Genomic DNA, 17,646 nt, shown 5'->3' with positions numbered 1-17,646 from the left:
TACACACACATATATACATACATACACATATACAATATATATGTATATACACATATATACATATATATACATACATACATATACAATATATATGTATATACATATATATTATATATATACGTGTGTGTATATATATATGGGAAATTACACCCTCGGCCCTTGTCTCTGTCTCCTAATTCATGTGGCCCTTTTCAGGAGGTGAAAAAGCACAGGTAAAGGCAGATTTGTCACAAATGGCTAAAAGCACTTTGCAGAGCATAGGGCCCCTTCCTGTGTTTCTTCCGTTTCTCTCTTCATCTTTCTATGCTTTTTCCTTACTTCAGTCCTCTTTTATCTTCTTCCTCTAATCTCCTGTCTTATTCTATCTATTTCTCTGTCTTTCTATCTATGTAGGTAACTCGATACCTTGATATCTATTCATTTTCTCTCAGCTCTCCTCTGTCTTTGGTCTGATTATGCTTGAGGAACTCGATTTAATGGGGTTTTTGGTCCCTCCCACCTGGAAGAGCCATAGCTCCTCAGTAAGGAACCATACACAGAAGGTGAGAGGCATGAGACTCGTAGTCATAAACACACTGATCAGCCTTTTGTGCAAATTTGTGTGCTATCTCAGCAAATAAGTGAGTCCTCCAAATAATAAGCACACAAATGGTTTTGATGTTCCAGTTTTCAATTATATGTATTTTTAAACAATCACCACTAGTACATAATCAGATAGAGACCAGAAAATTTTGTAACTATAGAAACACATTTTGAGGATCATACACAATATAAATGGATAAGGTTTACACATGAATATACATATTTTGTGTAATATAATCATATTCCTTCTGTCCGCCCTGAGCAAAGAATAGCAACTTATCTTACATGCTTAATTGAGGTTTGCATAGAAAGAAGATGCCAGAAAAAAGTGTGTTCAAGGAGTTCAAGGTGATAACACGGGAATCTTGATTCATAACCTTGAAAATTGCTGTTCAGGGTAACATCTACCCTAGGACAGTGTTAATTTGTGAGAACATTCTGGAAAGCATTTGGGAAATGTATTCTAAATGTCATAAAGAGGAGTGCCTGGGTGGTTCAGTTGGTTAAGCGTCTGCCTTTGGCTCAGGACATGATCTTGGAGTCATGGGATCAAACCCCTCATCTGAACCCCTGCTCAGTGGAGAGTTTGTGCGGCTTCTCCCTATCTCACTCCCTCAGCTCATGTTCTCTCTCTCAAATAAATAAATAAAATTAAATTAAAAAAGAGTCTGAAAGTTTTAGATTTTTTGGACCCAATGAAAAACATTTTTAAAAACTTACCCTAAAGCAATATCAAAGCAAGACAGTTCCTATATGAGGATATACACTGTGACATTTTTTGTAATAACAAAAAAAGGAAAAATAGTAAACAAACAATCAAGCAAAAAATAATTTTTTCAACAATCATGAAATATGATTGAATATTATGCTTTTAGTAAACACCAGGTTTTCAAAGATAATGAAGAATATGAAATAGATATATAAATGAGTGTATCTATGTATATATATATATATATGTGTGTGTGCGAGTGTATGTGTATGTACGTATGTAGTTTAGTTAAAAAACACATTAGTTAACAATGTAATTTTTCATAGATGATTTCTGAGTGTGGGCATTATTTTGCATAGAACAGAAGACTAATAAGAAGTACACTCCAATGTTAATAATTGATATCTTTGGATGGTTAAGATTCTGGGTAACTAAAAGCTTCCTATTATTTCCACATTCTCAAATTATTTACATGAATCCCACATTGCCTTGCAAGGAACAAGGAAAAATTATACCCTCACAGTTCTCATGTGTGCAGCATTTATATTTCCAAAGTCCATTGCCAGCTTTCATCAGTGATTTCTGGTCTCAGTGTGGTTCGGTAAATGTGCAAGGATGTTAAAACCACTTTCAAAGTCACCCTCTTCAGCTGCATCCCTTGGGGCTTATTAAGGTGATAAACACCTTTGGCCAAAGCTTATGGTCAGCAACATTCTCGGCAAAATCAAACGCTCCGCTCGTTACCTTTGCTTGTTCATGTCTATGAAACAGGGGCTGGGTGAGAGTTGACTGTGGCCCCCCAGGCTGTCCCCACATTGTTCATCCTCATACTTGGTTTGGGCTTTTAAATGAGCCCAGGTATGTTTTAATAACCTTGGAAGTGGGAACTCTTTTGCACCATCCCTATACCCAGCCAGTTGCTGTGTATTTTGGCAGAGGCAAGCTTCTTTCTGAGGAAAGAGAAATATTTCCATTCTTTTATAAGTCATTCCAAGTTTCCTGTGATGTTATAAATAATCGGGCAAACAGCCGGCTTTATTCTGCTTAATTTGATATGGCAGATTTGAAATGTCAAAAAGTTCACTCTCAACATAAGCCATACAACTGGATTCTGCCCAATATTCTCCTTCCTGATGGGATCAACTTTATCAACGAGCTCACTCAGGAAGGCCGCTGAGACCCTGCCGCCTGGTCTTCGCAGGCGCTGACTGATAGAGAAGTCTGAGCTGGCCGTCCCTGCTGTGAACATGAGGTCAGCCCTTCCTGGGTTTTCTCTGGGGGCCAGGCAACTGGCCTGACAAACTTAGCTAATATTCCTGTCAGTCAAGGGAGGCGAGCAGGAGACTAGAAAAACAAAGTTGAAATTAATGTGTGAGTAATTGGAAGAAGAAGAATTCGGTATCAACTCAGGGTAAACATTTCCACAAAAGAGACATATTTTAGTCTCTCTGTGTCAAATGTCCTTTCATGACCAAGTTCAAGGGCTGATTTACACGTTGGAAGTCTGCAGAGAACTAAATTCTGAGCGAACAGATCAAGGTCGCCTGACAACAGTGATGAAAGATAAAACCACCATAAATTCAGATGCTTGGCTGAGATTTTTAAATCTGTTGAAAGAGCTAAAAGGGCATTTTGCCAATTAGTCTGATTTTTAATAGGATGTTTCTATTGTTTTTATTCTTTTACCCTGTATTTACAAATCAAACACGGTCTGATGAAACAGCTCCGTGTGGTTTGCCTTGATTCCGAAAAGAGTTAAAGAGAAAAAATAATTATTGAACTTGACTTAACGAGTGTGAATATTAAGCAATTTCCTTTAATAATATACTTGTTTAAAGTAAACTGTTCATAGCTCATCTGGTCTTATGTTTTAGGCTTGTACTTTATCCAAATCTTTTTCTTCTCAGTTTCATGTTATTCTTAAGGCTGTTCATATTCCAATTAAGAACACTTTAGGAAATGTTTTCTGGAAATTAATGTATTGAGCTGATTAGAAATGGCTGAATCTGAATGTGAGAGTAGAGATCAGGTTTTCTAATTTAGACTATGTTTAGAATGTATGTGTTTGCAATGTTCCTAAAAGCCAGGAAACAAAAACAAAAATGAAACAAAAACAAAAACAAAAACAAAAACAAAAGCAAAAAAGGAATTAGCTGTTTGTAAAAATACAGAAGAACCTGTACTTCTGTGTCCTGACTTGCATATTTACATTGCCTAAAACACATACGGAAAATGTGAGTTACTACCGAGAGGCAGGCTTATACCTCAAGATTAAGGGCTTCCTTCTTGTCACATGACCTTTTTAGCCATGCTTTCCTTTTTTTACAGAGTGACTCTGAATCTGAACTTTTCGAATACTTCACCAGGCAGAAACATCCCTACTGCCATTCTGGACTAACACATTTCCTTTTTTTTTTTTTTTTTTTTTTTTACCTGTACTCTGAAAGCTTTAACTATTTTTTAATTTTTTATTTCTTAAATTTTTTGGCAAGGAATGGGAGTTTTATTTTTTAATTAAAATTTAATTAATTAACATACGCATCATTTGTTTCAGGGGTACAGGTCTGGGATTCATCAGTCTTCTACAATACCCAGTGCTCATTACAACATATACCCCGCCAAAGTCCATCACCCAATTACCCCATCCCCTTCCCTCCTCCCCTCCCACAACCCTCAGTGTGTTTCATAAGATCACGAGTCTCTTATGGTTTATCTCCCTTTTTGGTTTCATCTTCTTTCGTTTTTATCTCTCTTTCCCTGTGATCCTCTGCCTTATTTCTTAAATTTCACATATGATTGAGATCATATGATAATTATCTTTCTCTGATTGACTTATTTCACTTAGCACAATACTCTTTAGTTCCATCCATGTCATTGTAAGTGGCAAGATTTAGTATTTTGATGGCTGTGTAATATACCATTGTGTATATATACACCACATTTTCTTTATCCGTTCATACATCAGTGGGCTTCTGGGTTTTTTCTACACTTTGGCTGTTATGGACATTGCTGCTGCAAACATTGGGGTGTAGGTGCCTCTTTGGAACACTACATCTGTATCTTTGTAGTAAATATCCAGTAGTGTGATTGCTGGGTCATATGGTAGCTCTATTTTTTTTTTTTTTTTTTTTAAGGAACCTCCATACTATTTTCCAGAATGGCTGCACCAGCTTGCATTCCCACCAACAGCATAGGAGGGTTCCCCTTTCTCTGCATCCTTACCAACACCTGCTGTTTCCTGACCTGCTAATTTTAGCCATTCTGACTGGTGTGAGGTGGTATCTCATTGTGGTTTTGATTTGTACTTCCTTGATGCTGAGTGATGTGGAGCACTATTTCATGTGTCTCTTGGTCATTTGGATGTCTTCCTTGCAGAAATGTCTGTGCATGTCTTCTGTCCATTTCTTGATTGGATAATTTCTTCTTTGGGTGTTGAATTGGTAAGTTCTTTATAGATTTTGGGTACAAGCCCTTTACCTGATATGTCATTTGCAAATAGCTTCTCCCATTCTGTCAGTTGCCTTTTGGTTTTGTTGACTGTTTCCTTTGCTGTGCAAAAGCTTCTTATCTTGATGAAGTCCTGATAGTTCATTTCTGCCTTTGAAGACACGTCTAGCAAGAAGTTCCTGTGGCCAAAGAGGTTGTTACGTGTCTTCTCCTCAAGGATTTTGAAGGATTCCCATCTCACATTTAGGTCGTTCCTCTATTTTGAATCTATTTTTGTATAAGATGTAAGTTTCAGTTTTCTGCATGTGGCTGTTTGATTTTCCCATTTGTGGAATGGGAACACACCATTTGGTGAAGAGACTGTCTTTTTTCCATTGGACATTCTTTCCATTGGACATTTTATCAAAGATTAGTTGACCATAGATTTGAGGGTCAGACTAATGCATTCCATACTGCCACGTGCTGGTAGCTGTCATATCTTTATCTTGCTTTCCTCTACTGCCTGGTTCTCATTCCTGCCATCCCACTGTGGGTACTTTGGATGGTTAGGGAGCATATCACATCCCTAGGGCTGCTTTACCAAGGTACCATAAACTGGGTAGCTTAAAACAGAGATTAATCATATCATATTTCTGGAGGGTCTCAGTCTGAAATCATAGTGTTGCAAGGCCATGTTCCATTGGAAACCTGTGGGGAATTACTCCTTGCCTCTTCCCAGTTTCTGGAGGTTTACTGACAGTGTTTGGTATTTCTTGGTTTACAGCTACATAACTTCAATCTTTGCCTTTGTTATCATGTGTCATTCTCCCTCATGCCCCTGTCTTTACATGGCAGTCTACTTATAAGGATATAAACCATATCGGAAAGGGGCCACATTATTCCAGTATGACTTCATTAACTAATTTCATCTGCAATGACCCCATTTCCTAATAAGGTCACATCCTGACATACTGGGGGTTAGAGCTTCCACATATCTTTTTTTGGGAGGAACACAATTCAGCCCATGACAGGTAATGTATAAGCACTAGACATAACTGCATATAATGTTACTTAAAAACAGTTGGTCAATAATGACATATTGATAGATTTTTTTTAATAAATTTTAAGCAAAAACTACTTCTATTGTACCTTCAATGGGGCAGTCATGGTAATAGTGAACACATATAAAAAATTTATCCTTGACATTTCTTCCTGTGCAAGCATTCTCTACTTTTTAAACTTTCCCAAACCATAGGCAAATAGGAAAAAAAAGTCATCTCGTATAATCCTCTCAGGTTTGGAATTAGTTGAGATGCCTTGTTTAAGAAGGTCAGTATAAAGTTTAATTGGATATGCTTAACTGAAGTATTAAATAGAGACATTGTTGGTCTGAACAGATCAAATGCCAGATAAAGGCAAATATAATAAAGATGTCAGGGTGCTTCTCTGGAACAAGAGAGATCATTATGCATTTATGTTACTTAGGAAGGCAAAGGGCAGAATACAATTTACACTATGAAATGTTACATTTCTGATTTTCTGGAATTCATTTTTTCTTTTCATTTTGTTATAGATAATCCACTAGGTACCAGTAGGTTATGATTAAATATTGTCATAATTTTCTATTAGTCTAATGGAAAATTTACTTAAAATGTCCAACCATTCAGTCAAGTCTGTGATGCTGTAGACATCACAGTAGATGATGACAGTAGATTTTTGACAGTAGAAAAATTCATATGAGTAAATTTTTAATTTCATATAGGGTGAGATAGAAATCCCAATGAAGTACTAGAAATTTTGGACTTTCCAGTTAATTAATTTTAACCATAATTTACTATTATATTCAAGGCATTGTTTGATACTGGGGTTACAATTAAAAATGGAGTAAAACGCTTCTTTATTTTCCATAAACTATAATTTCATAGGTACACGTATAGAACTTTTTAAAATAGCCTATAATAAATATTTTACTCATAACACAAATGCAGTGATACTGAACAAAGGCAAAGGGAGCTTAATTTGCGCTGGCTGGATCAGAGAATCAGAAGGTACAAAAGTAAAGATGGGTTAGGCTAAGCTACCAAACCATTCCAAAATCTCAGTAGCTTAACACACACACACACACACACACACACACACACACACACTCATTCCTAATTCATGATACATGTTCAGTGTGGATTAGGCTGTACTCATTGTAGCACTTAAGCTGCATTCGTTCTCTCATTAGCAGTAAGACACAAGAAAAGAAAGAGAAACATGGGAATCACTCAATGGAATCACTCTTAAGCTTCTATCCAGAAGGACACACAGCAATTCTGCTCAAATTTCTCTGGCCAAGTCAATTCATGAGACCATGACAAAATACAAAATGTGTCAGGGATGAGGGTGGAAGTATTGTACAGTGTGGCCAGAAGCTGGAGAGTGTGGAAATAATTTGCATGCATCCAAGTGACTATCACTGTTGTCATTTGCAAGATGAGAGCTAGAATTTTAAAAAGTGGAATTTGTGCTAAGGACAAAACGCTCAAAAAATTGGGAAAAACCCTGGAAAACAGTGATAGAAATTTTTTTGGTAAGTGGGAAATATTTGTGCATGATCGAAAAGTATTAGGATAAATGTAGTAGAGAAAAATATGACAAGAGCACATTTTCATTAAGTCTTCAAGGGCCTTATGTTAAGTTGGGTTCTTCCAGTGCTGATCTTAGGACTGAAAATGGGTTAAAAGTTTTTTATTTGGGAAATTGTGATGGCTTTCTTGATGTGTCAGTAGGTTAGGATACATTCCAACAGTTATTCAATCAAAGACTGATCGAGGTGTTACTATAAGTCGAATTTGCTGATATAATGAAAGTTTCTTAATCAGTTGACTTTATGTGGGAAAGAATGTCCTGAATTCATTCTTTTATCCCAGCCTCACATGCTGCAGGTGGTCAAATCGGTTTGATTCCAATAAGCACTTACCTAGAACCAGCAGGAGGGATGAACCAGAGCCCCAAAATCACCATAAAATCCAGCTTCCCTGTGAGTCCAAAGGTGCAACATTCCTGTGCAAAAACCAGGCACGTGGTAGCCATATGCTGGATGGAGGCACATGCTTAGTGCCCACTTGCATAAAAAATTAAGAAATATAAATTTTAAAATACACAGTGTTTCCTTTTCTCAGCAGCCTGGCCTAATTATTGCCAGCAGGTACAGTTGGTCAGTAGCATTGATTCCACCCACCCCCATTCCTTGGTTTTTAAGTAAAAGACATCAGTCTCTCATTTGTTTTCCTTATTTTTATTTGAATACTGCTGAAATACTCCACACCAGCTCCTCCTCATCCCTTCTTTCTCATTTTATAAGCTTTGATTCACCTGTAAAACATATTTTTATAAAAGCCAGAGAAATAACAGCGGCCATAAAAAGCCCACACGCCTAACTAAGCATGGTCTGTGTTGTTAGTGATCCAGAAAAAGGCTCTTGCTCACAGCAAGCATTGCTTGGCAGTCTCATCCTCTGCTTCTTTTCTTCTCCAACCATTGAGCTCACAAGCCTGGCAAGGTCAGAATAACTGGATGCATTTTTTTTTTTTTTTTTTTAATAATCCTTTGACAGTGTTTTCTTAAAACCTCTAGGTTTTTATGAACAAGGTGATGGCCACAAAGGATTCATCTTGACAGCTCAAAAATTGGTGCACGTTGTGTCTCAGGGGTCAGAGAAAGCAGGAAACATAAAGTAAATTCATCATGCAAATGAACACACATCCTTACACACACCCATGTGCCTTTTGTATCTGCATAGGCCACATTGATTTCTATTTTAGTTTTCCTATGGCCATTGATATGATGCATAGGGAAATATCCAGAGAATTAAGAGTTTTAAAATTCAATGCCAACATGTTTTGCCCTTTTAGTTTTTGCTAGAAAAGTCTTAAAGAATATGTAGGTGACTTTAGCATTTCCTGTAGATAAAATGCCAAACCCTTCAACAAAGAGAGAAAACTTTTATAAAATCTAGTGATCACACTTTTATTATGGTCATATTTGCCTTATATCCCACGCTTTAATAGTAAAAGATATGACCATTCATGAGAATGTTGGTATTACTGACATTTCAGGGAAGTTGTTTGAATAATGACATGTGCTATAATTCAGTCTTCTAATCCTCTCTTCTGTAAAACCAGTTCTGTGAGATATTGTCAGGTTTTCAGTGAGATGAGGACTCACAGTAAATAATTAGCAAATGTTGTGTTAAAATGGTCAACTAGTTGCTATTCTGCAACATTTCTCAGTGACTTAAGATCGAATGCATAGAAAGGTCTCAAAGAGCTCAAGTTTCCAGAACACAGTTTGAAAATGTTCTGAAAAGTAAGAAGCATTTGTCAGCCTCAAAGACTCTCACATTTTTAATTTTAGCTCTGACCTCTGAGCCAAACTCCAGATGAATATAATCTACTGTTCATTAGACATTTGTTAACAGAGGACCTTTGGATCTTGTTCATCACCTACCTCAAGTGCATAATACACTGCCTGATATACAATAGATGGATATACTTTTGAATGTTCTTAAATTTCTGGTGGTATAAAAATAAGTGTTTGTCTTGGGCGCCTGGGTGGCTCAGTGGGTTAAGGCCTCTGCTTTCGGCTCAGGTCATGATCCCAGGATCCTGGGATCGAGTCCCACATCAGGCTCTCTGCTCAGCGGGGAGCCTGCTTCCTCCTCTCTCTGCCTGCCTCTCTGCCTACTTGTGATCTCTGTCTGTCAAATAAATAAATAAAATCTTTAAAAAAAATGTGTTTGTCTCTTTCATCTTCTTCTTTAGAAGTTGAGTCTGAAAAATCAGAATTTGTTAGACACAAGGTTAGAAAAATTTAATGAACATATAAATTGACTATTTTATCAATAAAGAAAGCTGAACATTCTAATGAACTTGTCCTAACTATATGGACTATATGGAGCCAACTGTTGTGGTCTATTGGACCACTGATATGCTTTAAAGTCATATTCATAACAATAGTCTCTAAACATGCTTTAAGTGATCAGTGAAGGTCTCCTTTGTTCTAAGATACCATGAACTTGTTCTTTCTATTGAGGATTAAGTTAAGTAACATGGTTGGAAAAGCTTTCCTACATATAATTTTGACTCTTTCGTTTGGCAGATGACAATACATCTAAAGGTATTAAGATATAATTCATGGAATATTAAGATTCAGAGTCATGGCTTCCTTCAGAAAAGCAGGTTTGGGTGGATGGGGAAATGTGCTGGATCTATTTCAACTTCTATATACATTCTTGTCACCAGTCTCCATGGGGACTTTAAAATAAGTTAAAAACAAGATGATATATAAGTGGTAGTGTGTTTCATAATTCATACTGAAGGAAAAAGGTAAGGGAATATATGAAGGACTGCTTGATTTGGAATCAGGTCTTTTTTCCCCCAACCCAGGGAACATGAATACCACCAGTAGATAAAATTTTCAGAAATATAGATTAAGTCAAAACAAAAAGTTTAGAGCAACCAAAGCCATTCTCAAATGCAATAGTATTTCAATAAGCAATGACAATAACATTTCAATAAAGCAATAGGATTTCTGTTGTTAAATTTCACATAGAAATTGACTATCCATCTATTTGAGATTTTTGCAGATGAAAAGATGAAGAAGGTGATACCTAAGCTAACTCTACATTTTGTCCTGGCTGTAAGATGCTCCTGATACTTAAATTAGTCTAGTTGATTTCAACAGTATGACCCAAAGTCGCTTGTAACTCTTAAAGCAGCCAGTATGGTGGCCCATTCAGGAAGTCTTTGTTATTCATACCCTGGGTTTTAGTGTCAGGTATTAAAAAACATTTCAAAAAAAAAAAAAAAAAAGGGAACAGAAAGAAAGATGGGGGTAGGAAGAAGGAGGGAAGGAAGGAAGGAGAGAAAATTCTAAACACATGAGGGATAAAAGGAGCGTTAAAAAGTATTATTAAAAAATCATTGAAATGTCATCCATAATATTTAAAATTTGAAAAAAATACTCATAATATTTTAGACTGTTTATAATTTGAGGGCCAGTCACCTTTCTAACTATGTTTCCACTCCTCTTCCTCCTTCCCCCTTAGTTCTCACCATACTGGCTTCTTTGCTGCCATTTGAATATTCCATCGCTCTTCATTCCTGGGGCCTTTGTCTTAAGGACAGAGATGAAAGAGGATCTTTACATTTAGCTAAATTCTAAGCAAAGAACTTAGTTGTATGCATTTTAGAGAAAGATAGAAGTAGCCTAAGGGCATGCATGTACACAGAATCCTAAGCAATAGAATAAAGCTTGACTTGGCCTAGGGCTCTGGAAGGAACAGGATTGAAAGATCAGAGGTAAAGAAGCTTTGAGGAAGAGGAATGTGGATGAATATATGGAAGTGAGTTAAGTATTCACTGATCTTAGAGTTTCATAGTAATAACCTTCAAAGCACAGTGAAGTGTGTAAACCTGACAATTCACAGACCTGTACCCCTGGGGCTAATAATACATTTTATGTTTAGAAAAAAAAAAAAAAAAAAAAAAAGCCAGTTAGGCAGAATCACTCCAGGGGAAATAAACCAGCCTCTCTCCTTGGGATCACAAAATCTAGCTACTGGGGCCAGAAATGAAATGGCTAAGATGGAAAGGATGGGTACGCATCAGCTGAATCAATGGGTTCCCCCTCATTAATTCTTGTCAAGCTACCACCACTGCTGAATTCCCAACCAAGCCTGCCAGCAGCAGAAACCAAAGCTGTGTCTTGATAAGGCAGCACTGCAGAAGTTGTTGAACTAGCCACGTAAGAGCAGGTTGATTGCACCGCATACTTTCTATCCAAAAGGAGACAGGGATTTGTCCTTACCAGAACTGATACTTCTCTGGGTATGTATCAGTATCACATATAAATTTCCTGATTTTCTAACATTGGATTCTGCACATCATTTACCCAGACCATGTGACCTTTTTCATAGCTAAGGAGACATGGAAAAATGTACTTTGCCATTGACTCTACTGCTCCAGAATATACTCTCTCATCCAGAAGCTGCTACCCCTGGTAGGTTGATGAAATGAGTATCAGATAAATTGCCAGCTCCACAATTCCATATGTAATTGAAGCCATACTAGTGGTATGCTGGTAAAAGTTTAACAATTGAGAAAACAACAAAACAAAAGGTTTAAGAACTGGCTTTCCAATAAATAGATAGATAGATAGACAGATAGATAGATAGACAGACAGATAGATAGATGATAGATAGATAAAACCTTAATTTGTACACTTGCCAAATTTTTGTAGTGTTAATGCTTCCAGCATGGCAGATTTTAAGCTACCAATCCTGTATCACTGAAAGTTATCAGTTGGGCAAAGCTTGGTGCAGTTGAGAGATGTATGAGATGACCTATCCTAATGCAGTATGTTCTGGTTCCAGCAAAACCCTGGGCATTGTTTATATTGAACCAGTGTCGATGTTGAACCAATATCTAATGGATGATGCTGTGTTCCTCAACTGCTAGAACACACAAGTCCCCAAACCAAAAGTTTGAAGTAGAATTGGGCATTCTAACCAGCACTTTCAGAGCTTCATTTTCAGGAATATTTATTGTTGAACCTTGCGACCATCAGCTCATTTTGAGATCACAGCTCCTGAAGAGGAAGTATTCCCAAGAAATAACACGGGAAGGGTTCAACTAACCTTGCACCTAAAAATCCCTCTGTGTTCATTTTGGTCTCCTCGGGTCAGCAGAGTGGCGGGAAAACAGAAGTGGGTAATGATCCCTGGATTAATCTGGAACTCATGAGATCCACTGTGTATCTATTATTGCTTCAATGCCCAGTGATAACTGTCAATTGTAATAATCACAGCCTGACAAGAGCAAAGCACCTGAGGACTTGTAATACTCAACAATGCAATATGGGATGACCTCAATGGGTATGTGGTCAATGACAGAGGATTGAGAGGATGAATATCAACTATGACTTCAAGCCAATTTATAGCTGGGGTAAGGACTTCTTCCATTAACCCTTCCATATATTAATTCCTTTGTGGTGAATATGGCCAGTCCTCACCTTCAAGACTCTGTGAAAGACTAGACTTAATGGAAGGCAAAAATAGATTCAAGTGGGATAGAGGATAGACACTTGGCCACGTCTCCCTTGCATCTTCTCAGCCCACTGTGTACTCCTCTAACTGCTGCTGCAACCAGCCAAAGGCACGATTTCTATATGACATTCTTTTGGTTGAAGTAATCTCATTTACTTACTAAATATCTATGCATTTTTATTAGTGAAAAACAACACAAGGAGTTGGGGAAAAGCTAAATAAATCCTCTTCTGGGTTATCTCACTTATATCATCATCCTTAGTAACTCTTTCCATCTTGCCCTCTGTACAAAGTACCCCTGATGAGCAAATTTTAAAATATCAAAACTGATTTTTTGAAAAGCTGTTTCCAGAAAGATTTTTTTGTTACTGATGATTGCTTTATAATAAACATTAATTTTATTTGTCAATTCTTACCATCATCATCAATTATCATGTACCCTCTTCTCTATTTTCCTAAATGAAAGATGTCAATGTGTTTTAGAAGTGAGAAATTACAGTATGTAATTCACACCTTCAGAGCACTTAATTCATTTGGAGAAGCACACCCAATTCCCATAACAATAACAAATCATGTCACTACCAAATTGTAAAGCGATTAGTGATTAGTGTTTGATGGTAAAGGTTTTATTTATTTATTTGACAGAGAGAGAGAGATCACAAGTAGGCAGAAAGAGAGGGGAAAGCAGGCCCCCTGCTGAGCAGAAAGCCCAATGAGGCGCTCCATCCCAGGACCCTGAGATCATGACCCGAGCCGAAGGCAGAGGCACAACCCACTGAGCCACCCAGGTGCCCCAGTGTTTGATGGTAAAAAGGGGCAGAGAAAGTCAGTGGCCCACCAACTAAAGATGGAAAATCAGATTACCAGAGATCAGGACAAATAAACGAGTACAGGGAATGGATGGAATAGGAGGAGACTAAGAGAGAGGACATAGTTTTGAAGTTGTGGAAAATTAGAACAGTCAGGTAAGGGGGTCGGTATCGTGATGCAATTTATGCCCTAAATAATTGGCAGCTGTTGTAGATTTTTTTGTGTGTAGTGGAACAACATGAAGGATGTGGTATTCAGTAATAGTAGTCCGATAGTCTGAAGGAGTAAAAGTTTAAATCAATGTAAATCAGCAAGAAAGCTGTTGGAGATAAGCCCGGGCTGAAAAAATGCAGAAACGGACCAAAACTCAAATACATTTCTCTCCCAGTTATAGTAAGCCAGCCTGAGAGTCTTCAAAGACAGCAGATAGTTTCTTACTGACATTCTAGTACTTATCTTCTTTTGATACCTTATTTTAATCATATAGTGACCTTTTTCTCTGAGAAATACTAAAATTATATTCTGTATATCCAGAGTCTTTATTCTCTACTTAGGATTTGTTGTCTTAGGGAGTTTAAAAATTTGAGATAAAGCACATTTTCCCCCTTTTTTATGAAGAGAAAAGATAAAGAACATTAAAAGGAGAATTCCTGCATTAGAGTGACAAGCTTAAAACGCATTGAAGTAAGAATGTTTTAATGTGTGGAAGATTTCTAGTTAGACAGTGATAATATTGTGCATTGCAGGAGAACTTACATGTCCTGCAAAGTATATACAATGTTGCTCATGCTGTTCTCCAAAGACTGGTTTCTTAGCACACAGAGGTGTTTATAGTAATTGCCAAGTGCAAGTTGACGTAGACATTCAAAAGGAGACTACAGTGTTCCTTTGGCTTTTGATCTTATGCAGCATGTCTTAAAGACTTCTCTCAAGTACTTTTTCATCTTGCCTTTGGTGTTCCAAAGGAGGAACTCATTGGAGAGGGAGAAATAAGGATTAAGTGGATTAACTTGTTTGTTTCTAACAATAAACTCAGAATTTTGATAGGTTGATCCATGCACTAGGCAGATGAGTGGCAATGATTCTTGTCCATGCTCTGTAACCAGATTCAAAGAATGTGGTCAATGTCAATTCCTGTCTTACCTGCCAGGGACACTTTAATGTCTGAGGCAGCACACCAGTGTCACATTCCCAGGACCACCCAGGCAAAAAGCTTTCCCTTAATGGCTGAAGACTTAGTCTCATCATTAAAATGCAAAGAAGGCCTCAGAATTTTCCATACAGCTAAATAAATACAATGTTCCAAGCAAAATAAAAACAATCAAAATATGTCCATGCAAACAATAAACTAAAGCTAAAATATTTTACCTGGTTGTTTTAAAGTTAAGTTAGCTACCAACTGAACTCTTCTGGAGAGAGCTTGGTAGCCATCTTTTACCAATCATAGTGTCTTTATTTAATTAACAGAGACATATCTTCAAAAGGAGTAATATATGTGACAGGACCCATGGGTATTAGTTCCATTTGCCTTTGGCAAATGAAACAAAGGAAACATTTTAATTACAGAGCAGGTTTCTTCAATGACAGTGTAATGCACCTTACATGAAAAAATAAAATCCAGATGTATTAAAGAGTTGACTGTAATAAATCATTCAACTATAAAAAGTATGGGCATATATGTATTAGTTCATGAGACAGAGAGAAATTTCCTATATGTAAAGCAAATTTTTAAAAAATCAGAAAGTTTTCCTAGTCATCAAAGAATAACCTATAAAAAAATTAAAAAAAAAACAAGAAAATCAAGACACAACTGTTAAAAATGATGGAATACACAGTAACTACTATACACACACATATATGCACACCTCATATGTATGTATACGAATATATACTGAACCACTGTTTGTAGAATTAGCTTTTTTCAAGCCTCTGGTAACAATTCATAACTATTTATGTGTGTTTCTTTTTAAAGATGCCTTATTTAATACATATTGTTGATTCGTTAATATTGGATTAATGACCAAAAACCCAAGTCATGACCAAACGAAGTTTATGTAACAAAGGTACTTTCTCCAAGGTATCATAACCTTCTTGAGTTGGCCAACACTAGATAGCACTTTACACGGTGCTTGGGAACCATTTTAAACAGCAAAAAGCACAAAATGCCAAAAGCTTTGCACTAAATAAACTCGAAAAAGACACTAGCTTACAGTGGGAGAACTGAAATAAGAAAGTAGAGTGTGTAGCTTCAGCTGGAATGTACAAGTGGGACAACTCAAATTTTTCAGTCATGAATGACTACAAGTGTTCTGTGAGTGCTGATTTTGAAATTATAAAGACATTTCAGCAAACAGGCAAATTTTCAAACAGAATCTGTGATTGGGGATTACATATATATACATATATGTTTTTATGTATATACATATATACATACATATATATTTTTTTTCCAATTTATTTTCAGAAAAACAGTATTCATTATTTTTTCACCACACCCAGTGCTCCATGCAAGCTGTGCCCTCTATAATACCCACCACCTGGTACCCCAACCTCCCATCCCCCCGCCATTTCAAACCCCTCAGATTGTTTTTCAGAGTCCATAGTCTCTCATGGTTCACCTCCTCTTCGAATTTACCCAAAGGCACATACCCTTCCCAATGTCCATAACCCTACCCCCCTTCTCCCAACCCCCCTCCCCCCAGCAACCCACAGTTTGTTTCGTGAGATTAAGAGTCACTTATGGTTTGTCTCCCTCCCTATCCCATCTTGTTTCATACATATATATTTATATATGCACATATATGCACATATATATACGGAAGAATGAGTAGGGAGAGAGGAGGATAAGAAGAGGAGAGAAAAAAAAGGAAATCGAATTTTGTGGAAAAGGTAATTCACAGAAGTTTAATACTTAATAAAAAATTAATATTCAGTAATAATAAATATAAATTAAAGCTAGCTTTCAAAATTAACCTAATCATTTATGCTAGAAACATTAAAATAGCCATATATTTTGAAAGTAAACTAATTACTTATTTGAAAAAGAATAATGTAGTATATTATTATTACAGCATCTCATAATATTCTTATGTGTCATTACAATTGTTACTCATTGTGGTTATTTAGAAACTGTTATTAGGTAAAAGAAGTGCATTAATTGCTACTGTAGTCATAATAACAAAAATATTATAATAAATCTTACTATGCAAGAATGGTCAAATTATACCATTGTATAAAGTGGAAAACTATGCTACCAATAAAGATCACAATATGAGAGAATATTTAATAATCTGAGTAAATTTTTTTTTTTAAATTTGAGAGAAAGAGAGAGTAAGACCTGGCAAGAGAGAGTATGGGGGTGGGCCAGGAGCAGCCCAGGAAGAAGGAGAAGCAGACTTTCCACTGGGCAGGGAGTCAATGGGGCTAGATGCCAAGACCCTGGGATGATAATCTGAGACCGAGGCAGATGCTTAACTGAGTGAGCCACCCATAACCCCCTTTATATCTTATTTTATAACTAAAGAACTACTACCCATATTTTACTTTATTCTGGTGCTTTAGTTCATTATTTTTTAAAGTCATTTTTTGTAGTTTATAAATGGTTATGTATTAATACTTTTCCCATGTTTACAACTATTTTATAGTTAAGATTATATAAAAGCATTATTCTAAGGCTAATAAACTATTAAAAATAATACATAAATTTCAAAAATTAGCAATGTCTACTACTGGTAGCTATCGTGCAAGAAAATAAGAATTCTCATACATTACCAAAGAATTTCAGAATATGTAAACACTTTCCTTTTCTTATTTTTTTAAACAACATCATTTTATTTACTTTTTAAAGATTGATTTATTTATTTTAGAGAGAAGGAGAGAGAGAGAGAGAGAGAGGAGGGAGGGGCAAAGGGAGAGGGAGATAAAATCTTAAGCAGACTCACACTGAGTGAGGGTCCCATGTGGGTCTTGATCTCTGAACCCTGAGATCACAACCTGAGCCAAAACCAAGAGCCAAAATCCTAACCCA

The sequence above is a fragment of the Neovison vison genome, chromosome 13, assembly GCF_020171115.1.
Source record: "Neovison vison isolate M4711 chromosome 13, ASM_NN_V1, whole genome shotgun sequence".
Taxonomy (NCBI): Eukaryota; Metazoa; Chordata; class Mammalia; order Carnivora; family Mustelidae; genus Neogale; species Neogale vison.
The sequence above is the reverse complement of the archived record's forward strand: the minus strand, read 5'-3'. Positions refer to the sequence as shown.